Source organism: Arachis hypogaea, chromosome 12 (assembly GCF_003086295.3).
Source record: "Arachis hypogaea cultivar Tifrunner chromosome 12, arahy.Tifrunner.gnm2.J5K5, whole genome shotgun sequence".
In the NCBI taxonomy this organism is placed as follows: domain Eukaryota; kingdom Viridiplantae; phylum Streptophyta; class Magnoliopsida; order Fabales; family Fabaceae; genus Arachis; species Arachis hypogaea.
The window spans coordinates 45,887,368-45,902,453 of record NC_092047.1 but is presented as its reverse complement, the minus strand read 5'-3'; the positions used below and the strand labels follow the sequence as shown (position 1 = coordinate 45,902,453).

The 15,086-nt window shown below is 40.3% G+C and overlaps 1 non-coding gene across 1 annotated transcript; it reads right to left on the bottom strand.

Moving 5' to 3' along the window:
• Positions 1-34: 34 nt before the first annotated feature.
• On the bottom strand, positions 35-142 carry LOC112731529 (small nucleolar RNA R71). The gene has a single exon (XR_003167303.1). It is a non-coding gene; the product is annotated as a small nucleolar RNA R71 (small nucleolar RNA).
• Positions 143-15,086: the final 14,944 nt, after the last annotated feature.

Here is a 15,086-nt window from a genome sequence, read left to right as displayed (position 1 = left end):
CTTAGCCAAATTCTTTCCTTCTCAAAAGCTGAGCAAGCTTAGAGTGGATGTTCAAACCTTCAGACAGAAAGAAGGTGAATCCCTCTATGAAGCTTGGGAAAGATACAAGCAGCTGACCAAAAAGTGTCCTTCTGACATGCTTTTAGAATGGACCATCCTGGATATCTTCTATGATGGTTTATCTGAGCTATCAAAGATGTCATTGGATACTTCTGCAGGTGGATCCATTCACCTAAAGAAAACGCCTGCAGAAGCTCAAGAACTCATTGACATGGTTGCTAATAACCAGTTCATGTACACTTCTGAGAGGAATCCTGTGAGTAATGGGACGCCTATGAAGAAGGGAGTTCTTGAAGTTGATACTCTGAATGCCATATTGGCTCAGAACAAAATATTGACTCAGCAAGTCAATATGATTTCTCAGAGTCTGAATGGAATGCATGCTGCATCCAACAGTACTCAAGAGGCTTCTCCTGAAGAAGAAGCTTATGATCCTGAGAACCCTGCAATAGCAGAGGTGAATTACTTAGGTGAACCTTATGGAAATACGTATAACTCATCATGGAGAAATCATCCAAATTTCTCATGGAAGGATCAAAAGCCTCAACAAGGCTTTAATAATGGTGGAAGAAACAGGTTTAACAATAATAAACCCTTTCCATCATCCACTCAGCAACAGACAGAGAACTTTGAATAAAATACTTTTAATTTAGCAAACTTAGTCTCTGATCTATCCAAGGCCACTACAAGTTTCATGAATGAAACAAGGTCTTCTATTAGAAATTTGGAAGCACAAGTGGGCCAGCTGAGTAAAAGGATCACTGAAATCCCTCATAGTACTCTCCCAAGCAATACAGAAGAGAATCCAAAAGGAGAGTGCAAGGCCATTGACATAAGCACCATGGCCGAACCTGTAAGGGAAGGAGAGGACGTGAATCCCAAGGAGGAAGACCTCCTGGGACGTCCAGTGATCAATAAGGAGCTTCCCTCTGAGGAACCAAAGGACTCTGAGGCTCATCTAGAGACCATAGAGATTCCATTGAACCTCCTTATGCCCTTCATGAGCTCTGATGAGTATTCCTCTTCTGAAGAGAATGAGGATGTTACTGAAGAGCAAACTGCCAAGTTTCTTGGTGCAATCATGAAGCTGAATGCCAAATTATTTGGTATTGAGACTTGGGAAGATGAACCTCCCTTGTTCACCAATGAACTAAGTGATCTGGATCAACTGACATTGCCTCAGAAAAGACAGGATCCTGGAAAGTTCATAATACCTTGTACCATAGGCACCATGATCTTTAAGGCTCTATGTGACCTTGGTTCAGGGATAAACCTCATGCCCCTCTCTGTAATAGGGAAACTGGGAATCTATGGGGTGCAAGCTGCTAAAATCTCATTAGAGATGGCAGATAATTCAAGAAAACAGGCTTATGGATAAGTAGAGGACGTGTTAGTAAAGGTTGAAGGCCTTTACATCCCTGCTGATTTCATAGTCCTGGATACTGGAAAGGAAGAGGATGAATCCATCATCCTAGGAAGACCTTTCCTAGCCACAGCAAGAGCTGTGATTGAGGTGGACAGAGGAGAATTAATCCTTCAATTGAATGAGGACAACCTTGTGTTTACAACTCAAGGATCTCTCTCTGCATCCATGGAGAGAAAGCAGAAAAAGCTTCTCTCAAAGCAGAGTCAACCAAAGCCCCCACAGTCAAACTCTAAGTTTGGTGTTGGGAGGCCACAACCAAACTCTAAGTTTGGTGTTGAACTCCCATATCCAAACTCTAAGTTTGGTGTTGGAGAGTCTCAACAATGCTCTGAACATCTGTGAGGCTCCATGAGAGCCTACTATCAAGCTATTGACATTAAAGAAGAGCTTGTTAGGAGGCAACCCAATTTTTATTTATCTAACTATATTTTTCTTAGTTATATGTCTTTATAGGTTCATGATCATGTGGAGTCACAAAATAAACAAAAAAATTAAAAACGGAATCAAAAACAGCAGAAGAAAAATCACACCCTGGAGGAAGCATTTGTCTGGCATTCAACGCCAGAACAGAGCATGGTTCTGGCGCTGAACGCCCAAAATGGGCAGTATCTGGGCGCTGAACGCCCAGAACAAGCATGGTTCTGGCGTTCAACGCCAAAAATGGCCAGTAAATGGGCGTTGAACACCTAAAATGGGCACCAACCTGGCGCTGAACGCCCAGAGTTGCGTGCAAGGGCATTTTGCATGCCTAATTTGGTGCAAAGCTGTAAATCCTTGAACACCTCAGGATCTGTGGACCCCACAGGATCATCTCAGGATCTGTGGACCCCACAGGATCCCCACCTACCTCCACTCACTTCTTCTCACCTCTCTTTCACACAATCCCATAAACACCCTTCCCCAAAAAAAAAACCCTTCACCAATCACCTCAATCTCTCTTCCCCATCACCTCTTCACCACTCACATCCATCCACTCTTCCCCATAAACCTACCTCATAAACTCCACCTACCTTCAAAATTCAAAACCAATTTCCCACCCAAACCCACCCTAAATAGTCGAACCTTAACTCCCCTCCCTCCCCTATATATAGCCCTCCATTCTTCCTCATTTTCACACAACACAACCCTCTCCTCTCTACTTGGCCGAAACACACTTCACCCCTCTTCTCTATATTTTCTTCTTCTTCTTCCTCTATTCTTTCTTTTATTGCTCGAGGGCGAGCAAAATTCTAAATTTGGTTTGGTAAAAGCATAAGCTTTTTGTTTTTCCATTACCATTGATGGCACCTAAGACCGGAGAATCCTCTAGAAAGGGGAAAGGGAAGACAAAAGCTTCCACCTCCGAGTCATGGGAGATGGAAAGGTTCATCTCCAAAGCCCATCAAGACCACTTCTATGATGTTGTGGCCAAGAAGAAGGTGATCCCCGAGGTCCCTTTCAAACTCAAAAGAAATGAGTATCCGGAGATCCGACATGAAATTCAAAGAAGAGGTTGGGAAGTTCTAACAAATCCCATCCAACAAGTCGGCATCCTAATGGTTCAAGAGTTCTATGCCAATGCATGGATCACCAAGAACCATGATCAAAGTAAGAACCCGGATCCAAAGAACTACGTTACAATGGTTCGGGGGAAATACTTAGATTTTAGTCCAGAGAATGTGAGGTTGGCGTTCAACTTGCCCATGATGCAAGGAGATGAACGCCCCTACACTAGAAGGGTCAACTTTAATCAAAGGTTGGACCAAGTCCTTATGGACATATGTGTGGAAGGAGCTCAATGGAAGATTGACTCCAAAGGCAAGCCGGTTCAACTAAGAAGATTGGACCTCAAGCCTGTGGCTAGAGGATGGTTGGAGTTCATTCAATGCTCAATCATTCTCACTAGCAACCGATCTGAAGTTACTGTGGATCGGGCCATCATGATTCATAGCATCATGATTGGAGAGGAAATAGAAGTTCATGAAGTCATCTTTAATGAACTCTACAAAATAGCCAAAAATTCATCCTCCATGGCAAGGCTAGCTTTTCCTCATCTTATCTGCCATCTATGTTACTCAGCTGGAGCTTTCATAGAAGGAGACATTCCTATTAAGGAAGAGAAGCCCATTACTAAGAAAAAAATGGAACGAGCAAGAGAGCCCATTCATGGAGCTCAAGAGGCGCAGGAAGCTCATCACCATGAGATCCCGGAGATGCCTCAAATGCATTTTCCTCCACAAAACTATTGGGAGAAAATCAACACCTCCTTAGGAGAATTAAGTGCTAACATGGGACAATTAAGGGTGGAACATCAAGAGCACTCCATCATGCTCCATGAAATAAGAGAAGATCAAAAAGCAATGAGGGAGGAGCAACAAAGACAAGGAAGAGACATAGAAGAGCTCAAGGACATCATTGGTTCCTCAAGAAGGAAACACCACCATCACTAAGGTGGATTCATTCCTTGTTTTTATTTCTTCTGTTTTTCATTTTCTATGTTATGTGCTTATCTATGTTTGTGTCTTCATTACATGATCATTAGTAGTTAGTAAATATGTCTTAAAGTTATGAATGTCCTATGAATCCATCACCTCTCTTAAATGAAAAATGTTTTAATTCAAAAGAACAAGAAGTACATAAGTTTTGAATTTATCCTTGAACTTAGCTTAATTATATTGATGTGGTGACAATGCTTCTTATTTTCTGAATGAATGCTTGAACAGTGCATATGTCTTTTGAAGTTGTTGTTTAAGAATGTTAAATATGTTGGCTCTTGAAAGAATGATGACAAGGAGACATGTTATTTGATAATCTAAAAAATCATAAAAATGATTCTTGAAGCAAGAAAAAGCAGCAAAGAACAAAGCTTGCAGAGAAAAAAAAATAGGCGAAAAAAAAAGAAAGAAAAAGAAAAAAAAAGCAAGCAGAAAAAGCCAAAAGCTCTTAAAACCAAGAGGCAAGAGCAAAAAGCCAATAACCTTTAAAACCAAAAGGCACGGGAAAATAAAAAAGGATCCCAAGGCTTTGAGCATCAGTGGATAGGAGGGCCTAAAGGAATAAAATCCTGGTCTAAGCGGCTAAACCAAGCTGTCCCTAACCATGTGCTTGTGGCGTGTAGGTGTCAAGTGAAAACTTGAGACTGAGCGATTAAATTCAAGGTTCAAAGCAAAAAAAGAGTGTGCTTAAGAACCCTGGACTCCTCTAATTGGGGACTTTAGCAAAGCTGAGTCACAATCTGAAAAAGGTTCACCCAATTATGTGTCTGTGGCATTTATGTATCCGGTGGTAATACTGGAAAACAAAGTGCTTAGGGCCACGGCCAAGACTCATAAAATAGCTGTGTTCAAGAATCATCATACTGAACTAGGAGAATCAATAACACTATCTGAACTCTGAGTTCCTATAGATGCCAATCATTCTGAACCTCAATGGATAAAGTGAGATGCCAAAACTATTCAAGAGGCAAAAAGCTATAAGTCCCGCTCATTTGATTGGAGCTATGTTTCATTGATAGTTTGAAATTTATAGTATATTCTCTTCTTTTTATCCTAATTGATTTTCAGTTGCTTGGAGACAAGAAACAATTTAAGTTTGGTGTTGTGATGAGCGGATAATTTATACGCTTTTTGGTATTGCTTTTAGTATGTTTTTAGTAGGATCTAGTTACTTTTAGGGATATTTTCATTAGTTTTTATGTTAAATTCACATTTCTAGACTTTACTATAAGTTTGTGTATTTTTCTGTGATTTCAGGTATTTTCTGGCTGAAATTGAGGGACTTGAGCAAAAATCAGATTCAGAGGTTGAAGAAGGACTGCTGATGCTGTTGGATTCTGACCTCCCTGCACTCAAAGTGGATTTTCTGGAGCTATAGAACTCGAAATGGTGCGCTTCCAATTGCGTTGGAAAGTAGATATCCAGGGCTTTCCAGAAATGTATAATAGTCCATACTTTGCCCAATTTTAGAGGACGCAAACTGGCGTTCAACGCCAGCTCTCTGCCCAATTCTGGCGTCCAGCGCCAGAAACAAGCTGCAAAGTGGAGTTCAACGCCCAAACTGGCACAAAAGCTGGCGTTCAACTCCAAGAATGACCTCTCCACGTGTAGACTTCAAGCTCAGCCCAAGCGCACACCAAGTGGGCCCCGGAAGTGGATTTATACATCAATTACTTACTTCTGTAAACCCTAGTAGCTAGTTTATTATAAATAGGACATTTTACTATTGTATTTGAGATCTTTTGATCAGTTGTATGCTATCTTAGATCACGTTTGAGGGCTGGCCTCTCGGCCATGCCTGAACCTTCTTCACTTATGTATTTTCAACGGTAGAGTTTCTACACTCCATAGATTAAGGTGTGGAGCTCTGCTGTTCCTCAAAGATTAATGCAAAGTACTACTATTTTCTATTCCATTCATCTTATTCCACTTCTAAGATATTCATTCACACTTCAACCTGAATGTGATGAACGTGACAATCATCATCATTCCTTATGAACGCGTGCCTGACAACCCCTCCCGTTCTACCTTCGATTGAACGAGTATCTCTTAGATTACCAATACAGCGGACCGAGTCCGAGATATTGGGATCTTCGTGGCATAAGCTAGAATGATGGCAGCATTCAAGAGAATCCGGAAAGTCTAAACCTTGTCTGTGGTATTCCGAGTAGGATTCAATGATTGAATGACTGTGACGAGCTTCAAACTCGCGATTGCTGGGCGTAGTGACAGACGCAAAAGGATAGTAAATCCTATTCCAGCATGATCGAGAACCGACAGATGAATAGCCGTGCCGTGACAGGGTGCGTTGACCATTTTCACTGAGAGGATAGGATGAAACCATTGACAAGGGTGATGCCTCCAGACGATTAGCCGTGCCGTGACAGGGCATTTGGATCATTTTCCCGAGAGAAGACCGAAAGTAGCCATTGACAGTGGTGATGTATCACATAAAGCCAGCCATGGAAAGGAGTAAGACTGATTGGATGAAGATAGCAGGAAAGCAGAGGTTCAGAGGAACGAAAGCATCTCTATTCGCTTATCTGAAATTCTCACCAAAGCTTTACATATGTATTTCTATCCATATTTTATTAATTATTTTCGAAACCCCATTACTATTTTATATTCGCCTGACTGAGATTTACAAGGTGACCATAGTTTGCTTCATACCAACAATCTCCGTGGGATTCGACCCTTACTCACGTAAGGTATTACTTGGACGACCCAGTGCACTTGCTGGTTAGTTGTACGAAGTTGTGAACCATGGTATTGGCATCATGTTTTTGGCGCCACTACCAGGTGATGGGTTATTTTTGTGGAAAAACGAATTTCTCCAAAACACCCAAAACTAACCGGCAAGTGCACTGGGTCGCATCAAGTAATAATAACTCACGGAGTGAGGTCGATCCCACAGGGATTGAAGGATTGAGCAATTTTAGCTTAGTGGTTGATTTAGTCAAGCGAATCAAGATTTGGTTGAGAGATTTGTGATTTGCAGAATTTAAATTGCAGAGAAAGTAAAGGGAGTGGGTAAATTGCATGAAAGTAAAGAGAGCTGAAATTTAAAGTGCTGAATCTTAAAGAACAAGAAATTAAATGGTAGAAACTTAGAACGCAAGAAATGTAAATTGTAGAATCTTAAATTGCAAGAAATGTAAATGGCTTGAATTGTAAAGGGAATTGGAAATTGGATTTGCAGAAATTAAACAAGGGAAAGTAAAATTCAACAAGCAGAGAAATAGAAGATAACTTGGATTGAATCGGATCTAAAAACAGAAATGTAAATGAGATTGAAAAAGCATTAAACAGAGGATGTAAAATTGGAATTCAGATCTCAGGACCCAAGAGACTAGATAACCAAGTCTAGATCTCAATGCCTTCCTAGATCCAACAAGAACAATTGCAAAGGAAATGTAAATTGCAAAGAAAGTAGATGAAGAAGCAATTAACCGAAACTGAAATTCAATTAAGCAGAGAATTAAACAAGATCCCAAGGTGAGAATGAAACAGAATTCCTTCAATTCTCCAACCCAAGATCCAAGATAAGTGTAATTGAAATTGAAAGCAAGAAAACTAAGAGGAAGGGAATTCAATTCTCCTTCCCCGAGACTTAGAAATTAAAATTCACTCCACACCCAAAAGCTCTCCGAAAACTCTCTATGAAAACTAAAAGGGAAAGCTCTCCTAAAAACTTAAATCCTATGCTATTTATACACTTTCTTCAAATGGTCTTCAAGCCTTCAATTGGGCCTTTGCTCTTGATGGAATTGGGTTGATAGAGGCCTTGGTTGATTGCTCTTGGAGTTTGGAGAAGAACCGAATTGAACCGGGTTTGGAATCATGAAAGCTTGAGTAAAAGTTTGAGTAAAAGTTTGAGGCAAACTTTTACTCAAACTTTTCACATCAGCCACCCTCTTTTGCTGATATCAACGTTGGGGCAAAAGTTTGGGGTCAAACTTTTGCTCCAACGTTGGCCTCCCCTTGCACACTCATGGCGCCAACGTTTGCCAAAAAGTTAGAGGCAAACGTTGGCGCAAACTTTTGCTCTCCAGGGTGTGTTGTTCATGCGCCAACGTTTGCCAAAAAGTTTGAGGCAAACGTTGGCGCAAACTTTTGCTCTCCAGGGTGTTGATTTGTGATGCCAAAAGTTTTCCAAAAAGTTTGAGGCTAACTTTTGCTCCAGCTTTTTGCCCAAAAGTTTGCACAAAAGTTTGAGGCTAACTTTTGGTCCAGCTTTTTGCTCCCTGGTTCATTTTCACTTATTCCAAAAGTTTGAGCTAAAGTTTGAGGCAAACTTTTGCTCAAACTTTTTGTCCTCTCTTCCTCCTAACCATTCCTTCTTGCTTCAACCTTTCTCCAAGCTTTCTTCACCTATCATTAATTAACCAAACACATCAAAGCTATGCTCAAAATCATGAGATATTCATTCTTTCATAATATGTGACAATTATAGCATAAAACCTCATGAAATAGCATAAATTCATACATGGTTGATTAAATCAAAGGAAGCATGAAAATCTACCCAATTGGCTTGCTTATGGCTCAAGAAAGTGCATAATTCAATTGAAAACAAAAGAAAAAGGCTAGTGAAACTAGGCTAAGATGACTTGTCATCACAACACCAAACTTAAAGCTTGCTTGTCCCCAAGCAAGAAATGATTTATTGAGAAGAAAGAATGAAATGGAAGAGGATGTTCATGCCAGTAGAGTGTTATTGGTAGTTCATGGGGTTTTATGTGGATATGTAAACACTCACCTCTTATTGACTCTTAAGCCTAGAAAGTCTCCTTCAAGCTTCAAGTAACATACTGCTATGACCTCTCATTATTCCTTTATCCTTGGCTATTATTTTGTTCATAAGCGTTATTTGAGTGTCATGTGTAGCAAGTTCATTTTCTTTTCTTTATACTTGACACATTATTCACTATAGACACTTGGCTCACATTCCTTCTTAGAACATTGATGCCCAGCACCTCTTTGGGCTACTAAATGCCTTGTAGTTAGGTTGCTCTTGATAGTGGACTTTCAGCTGATGATCCCGGGTTAGTTAACCCAAGTCATCAAGTGTTGATGCACTCCAAAGAGCTTAATAATCCAAGCAGATCCTAATACAAAGACCCCACAGGCATATATTCTAAGGTTCAAGCTATTGGTGTCCAGCTTTGTTTCTTTTTGTTTTTCTTTTGTTCTGCCACTCTTTGGCTATTTCTTTTTCTCCCCTTTTTTTCTTTCTTTTTGTTTTTCTTTCTAACCAAGGATTTTTATTTGATTGAGATTCATAGACAGTAGGCCACTTTATACTTAGAGGGAGACATCCTAGTTCTCTTATTCACTAAAAGTGAGCTATTATACAATCACACACACATACCACCACTTACTTTTATTGTACTTCTATCTAACAGAGAACTATCTCACTTCACATTCAAACATTTCTTTTATTGAATTGAAAATGCAGGGGACAAAGCATGCTTTTTGTTCAGTGAAAGTAAACATACAAGCATACACATAGACTAGCTTACTTATTTTAAGAGAAACAAACATGATGCAAAGACTATTAATTATAATAACTACTTAAAGATGCAAGGACCACTTAAAACAGACATAATGCATGTTTTTTTTTTCTTTGTAGTGATGAACAAGGAGCAAGTCCACCTTTTATTTGTCATGCTTCTTCTTTCTTCTTTCATACACCTGGTTGCTGGTGTTCCCTGTGTCCATGTCTGTTGTCTGTTGATCCCGCCAGAAACCAGCTCTATTCATTGCTTCCTCTACTCTATCTTCAAGCTTCATTGCATTGCTTACTTCTATCTCACTTCTCCTTTTGAAGAATTCATCAAAAGTTGGAAAAGCTGGATCTATGTTGTGCAGATGCTCTCCAATATAGTTCAGCTTGATTTGACTATTTATGTTGTAGTCGGCTTGGACTTCATATCTTGCATCTTGGAGTGTTGTGAACTCTTTGAGAGCCCTCAAATTTTCAGCTTGCATTTGTTCTAACTTTCCAAATGATTCATGAGATTGAAAAGCATGCTCTTCTTGCATCACAAGGAATTTTGACTCAAATTCACTTTGTTTGTTCATCATTCTTAGCTCCCGTTCTTCTTGTTCTTGTTGGTTTTTCATGTATAGTGAATGGTATTCCTCTTGCCTTTCTTGAATTCTCATGTACTGTTGTGATAATCTTCTAATTGCTTCCTGCATTTGAGTCATGTCCAGATTGTTATGTAGAGGAATGTGCTGTTGTTCCTCCTCCTCTTGTGGCTCTTCTTCCTCTTGTAATTCTTCTCCCTCCATTGGTTCTTCTCTTTGCCTTCTTCCATGTAGTCTTCGGCCTTGATGTGCTTCAGGAGCCATCATCATTCTTTCAATGGTTATAGGCATGCCTAGGCTTAACCACATTAGATTCTCCTCTTCCATTGGCACTTTAGCCTTTGCACACAACCTCCAAATGGTACTTGGATAATATAACCATGACCCGGCCGAGTTCTTCTCAGCAAGCTTTTGAATGTCTTTTGCCAGGATTTCATGAACTTTTACCTCTTCTCCCACAATAATGCAATGCAACATAACAGCTCTATTCTTGTTAACTTCTGAGGTGTTTACTGTGCCCAGAATTGATCTTTTCAACAACTCATACCATCCCTTTGCTTCCGGGGTAAGGTTAACTCTCTTCAAATACTTGTATTTGTTCTTGTCATCTCCTTCCCACTCTGAGTTTTCCATACAAATATCTCTAGCAATCCCATCATAATCCGGATCACCATTTACCCTTTGGTGGTATCCCGGTTCACTAAAGCGGACTGATTTTAGTCCCAAGACTTTCTTGATTGCACTTGAGCTAAAGTCTACTTCCACTCCCCGCACATAGCTCTTGTATGTTGGGGCCTCACTCATGTCAAGCCTTGAGACATTGGCATAGAACTCTCTTATGATATTAGCATTGATTCGGGTGATTGGTGATATGAGTTCCTCCCACCTCCTCTTTCGAATTTTGTCCTTCATTTCTTGGCATCCATCATCCGGCAGCAAGAGTGGAATTTCTGGATATATCTTCTTCTCATTCATCCATTCAATTTGCATCTGATGGTACCGAGATTTGAATCTCCATCGGTCATATTCAGGGGTGCTCTCCTCCACCATGGGATCTTTCCCTTTTCTTCGTTTGGTTCTTGAGGAAGAGGCCATGATCACTTGGTTGTTTGAAACTCTTGAGGTTAAAGGGAGTGTGAAGAATGTTAGAGATTTTGATATGTGTTTGGAGAAAGATGAAATTTGAGGCCGAGCTTGTTATGATGAGAAATGATGAAGGGAAGTTTAAATGGTTGGAGTGCAAGGGTTCGGTCACATGCATGGCTTGGAGGTGGTATGTTATTTAAGTGAACAATGAAGGGCTAGGATGCAATTAGATACTATGTGAATCAAAGGTGTGCATGTAAGGATGAATGAAGACAAAGCTTGCTTCTTCAATTGTCTTTGCCGTGATCATTTCAAGGAGTGGCAGATTCTCTTTTTGAGGCATGTGATGAGATTTTGTCCTCATGCTATGCTTTCCTTTGTCTTGTCTCTTTCATAAAGTGTTCTTTGACCACCTAGTCATCACAACAAGACAACACACATTAGCTTTATCAAACCGTGGCAATGGTGCTTTTTTTTTCATTAACACTATATGAATCATCATTCCTTATATCCATTTGAATCGTGGCTTTTCTTGGAGGACACCATACTTAATGTTTGGTCATATAGTTGAAAATATGTATTTCTTCCTCCAACTAGTGAAATTGAAATCCCAATGTCATTCTTGGTCAAATGTTTATAAGAAATGTTTTCATCATAATTTTCCTTTTTCTCTCTTTTTTTTTATGAAGGACCAATTGTGTCCCTAAATCCGTGCATCAAAGTTTGGTGAACACCAAACTTGTATCTTGCTTAAGGGGTAAATGTGAGATGCTAGTAGTAAATCACAATTGATGCCTTCATCACAGAATATGATTTCTTTTTAATTGAAAAGTCTCAGTAAGAGATAATGTATGATCATTGATGCATGATTTTTTTTATTTTCATGAGAAGAGAAACACCAAACTTAGTGTTTGGTCATATGCTAGGCATATAGTATGAAAATGTTTGTAACACTGGTTTGGTGTGCTTGAAGGTACACCAAACTTTAGAAGTCTTAGCATATGTAAAAAAAAATTTGCATGCATTCATTAAGTACGTCCATGAAAAAAAAAATTTCATGCTCAGATGATCATAGCTTATTGAATTTAAAATGACATAAATCTTAAATCATGGGTTGCCTCCCATGGAGCGCTCTTTTATTGTCACTAGCTTGACATTGGAGCTTTCTTTTATGGTGGTTGGGGATTGTAGTGCCTCAACTTGTCTCCCCTGACTGTGATCCTCCTCTTTGTTCTCTGGTGTTCAATTTCAGCATGTTCCAACGAGAGTATGTTGCTGACATTGTAATAGTCATCAGTCTGTCGGCTTGCTCCCAGTTGTTGATATATCAATTGCACTTTGTCACCTTTGGAAAGCCCCTCTGTTGAAATCTTCCTGTTCTTCCAACCCTTTTTTTTTTGTTTCTGCGTTTCATCCCTTTTTTTGTTGATCTTTCTTTTATGGCTGTAGACTTACCTTGGGGATTTCTCTCTTCAGTGGCTAATACTCCAATATCCTCTTGGACTTTTTCATCCTTCTGCACAATCTTCTGCCTTGGGATATTGTTGTGAATCACCTTGTCAATTTCCATAGAGTCCCTCCTCCTATTACTATACTGGGCTTCTGGTAATACTTTCAGAGTGACACTCTCATCATGCATCCTGAGAGTTAGTTCTCCTTGCTCTATGTCTATGATAGCTCTAGCAGTGGCCAAGAATGGCCTTCCTAGTATAATAGAATCACCATCATCCCCATCTGAATCCAGAACCACAAAATCTGCAGGGTATATGAAATTATCCACCTTGACCAGAAGGTTTTCAATCATACCCCTGGGGTATACTGTTGACTTATCTACCAGCTCTAGAGATATCTGTACTGGTTTAACTTCCTCTATATGCAACTTTTTTACCAAGGAGGATGGTATTAAGTTGATACTTGCTCCTAGATCGCACATTGCTTTAGTGATGGTTAATTCCCCAATGGTGCAAGGTAGCAAAAAGCTCCCTGGGTCCTCAAGCTTAGGAGGAAGTCCTTTTTGTGTCAAAGCACTGCATTCCTCGGTGAGTAACACGGTTTCCTTCTCAAGCCAACTTCTTTTCTTATTGATAAGCTCCTTCAAAAACTTGGCATATAGAGGCATTTGCTCAAGTGCTTCAGCCAAGGGAATATTGATTTCCAGCTTTTTGAAAGTCTCAAGGAACTTATGAAAATGTTGGTCCTTAGTTTCTTTGTTGAACCTATGGGGATATGGCAGTGGAGGTGTGATGCTCTTTCCTATTTGTTGCTGTCCCTGAGTTACTTCTTGTGAACCGTGTGGTTGGTTGTCCTTCTCTTTGAGTTTCTCAATGCTCTTGTTTGGCATCACAACTTGATCCTTGGCTTCATCTGCCTTTGTTTGCTCCTCATCTTCTATTGGCCTTTTGCTGCTCTCTGCTTGCTTCTTTGTAGTGTCATTATTGCTCATCAATGTTCTCCCACTCCTTAATTGTATTGCCTTGCATTCTTCCTTAGGATTTGGAATTGTGTCACTCGGCAGAGAGCTTGAAGGTCTCTCAATAGAGATCTTCTTGGAGATTTGCCCCATCTGCCTCTCTAGGCTCTTTATGGAGGCTTCATGGTTCTTGGTTGTCATTTCCTGGTGTTTCAACATTTTATCCATCAAGGTCTCCAAGTTAGTGAGTCTTTGAGATTCAGGTGATACTTGAGGTGGGTTATGAGATGTGGGTGGTGGATGGTAGGCATTTTGGTTGGTGGGTTGATTATTGGATTGGTACTGGTTGGGGTTGGGGTAGTTGTTTTGAGGTTTTCTGTAGGGATTCTGGTTAGTTTGCTGCTGGTTATGGCTTTGGTTGCTTCTTGGGTTGTTTTGGTTTGAGTTCCTCTGCCATGGTTGTTGGTTTTGGGTGTGATTATCTCCCCATCTGAGGTTTGGGTGGTTCTTCCAGGATGGATTATATGTATCACCATACACTTCATTTGGTCCTTGGTTGTGCATATACTGTACTTGCTCTTGTTGTTGTTCTTCTTGAGTTTCTTCATTTTGCCCCCATGTAGATGATGGTTGGCTTGTGTTAACTGCTGCAACTTGGAGGCTATCAATCCTCTTGGCCATTTGCTCAAATTGTTGTTGAATTTGCTGCTGCATCATCTTGTTTTGAGCCAAGATTGAGTCCACTCCTTCTAGCTCCATTACTCCTCTCCTTTGTGATGGTTGGCGATTTCTTTGGTGAGTAAAGAAATATTGATTGTTGGCCACCATGTCAATAAGATTTTGAGCTTCTTCTGCTGTTTTCATCAGTTGCAATGATCCTCCAGCTGAGTGGTCAAGTGATTCTTGAGCCTTTTGAGTGAGTCCTTCATAGAAGTTCTGTAGCTTGTCCCACTCAGTAAATATTTCTGGTGGACATTTCCTCAGCAGAGCCTTGTATCTCTCCCATGCTTCATACAGATTTTCAGCATCCAATTGTGTGAATGTTTGCACCTCAGTTTTCAGCCTGATGACTGTTTGGGGTGGATAGAATTTGGCTAGAAATTTAGTCACCAAATCATCCCAGCTAGTGATGCTTCCTTGAGGAAAAGTTTCAAGCCATTGTGCGGCCTTGTCCCTTAATGAGAACGGGAACAGCAGAAGCTTGTAGGTCTCAGGATTCACGCCATTGGACTTGACAGTGTCACAAATCCTTAAGAAGGTAGATAGATGTTGATTTGGATCCTCCAATGGTCCTCCCCCAAACGAGCAGTTGTTTTGGACCAATGTAATGAGTTGTGACTTCAATTCAAAGTTATTTGCATTGACATTAGGGGTGAGAATGCTGCTTCCACAATGTCTAGCATTTGCAAAGGTATAGGAGGCCAAAACTCTCCTCTGGGGTGGGTTGTTATTGTTGTTGTCTGCTCCACCAGGTGGATTGGTTGAATGTTCCTCCATATCTTGGAATTCTTCTTCTGATTCCTCTTCTCCAACAATATTT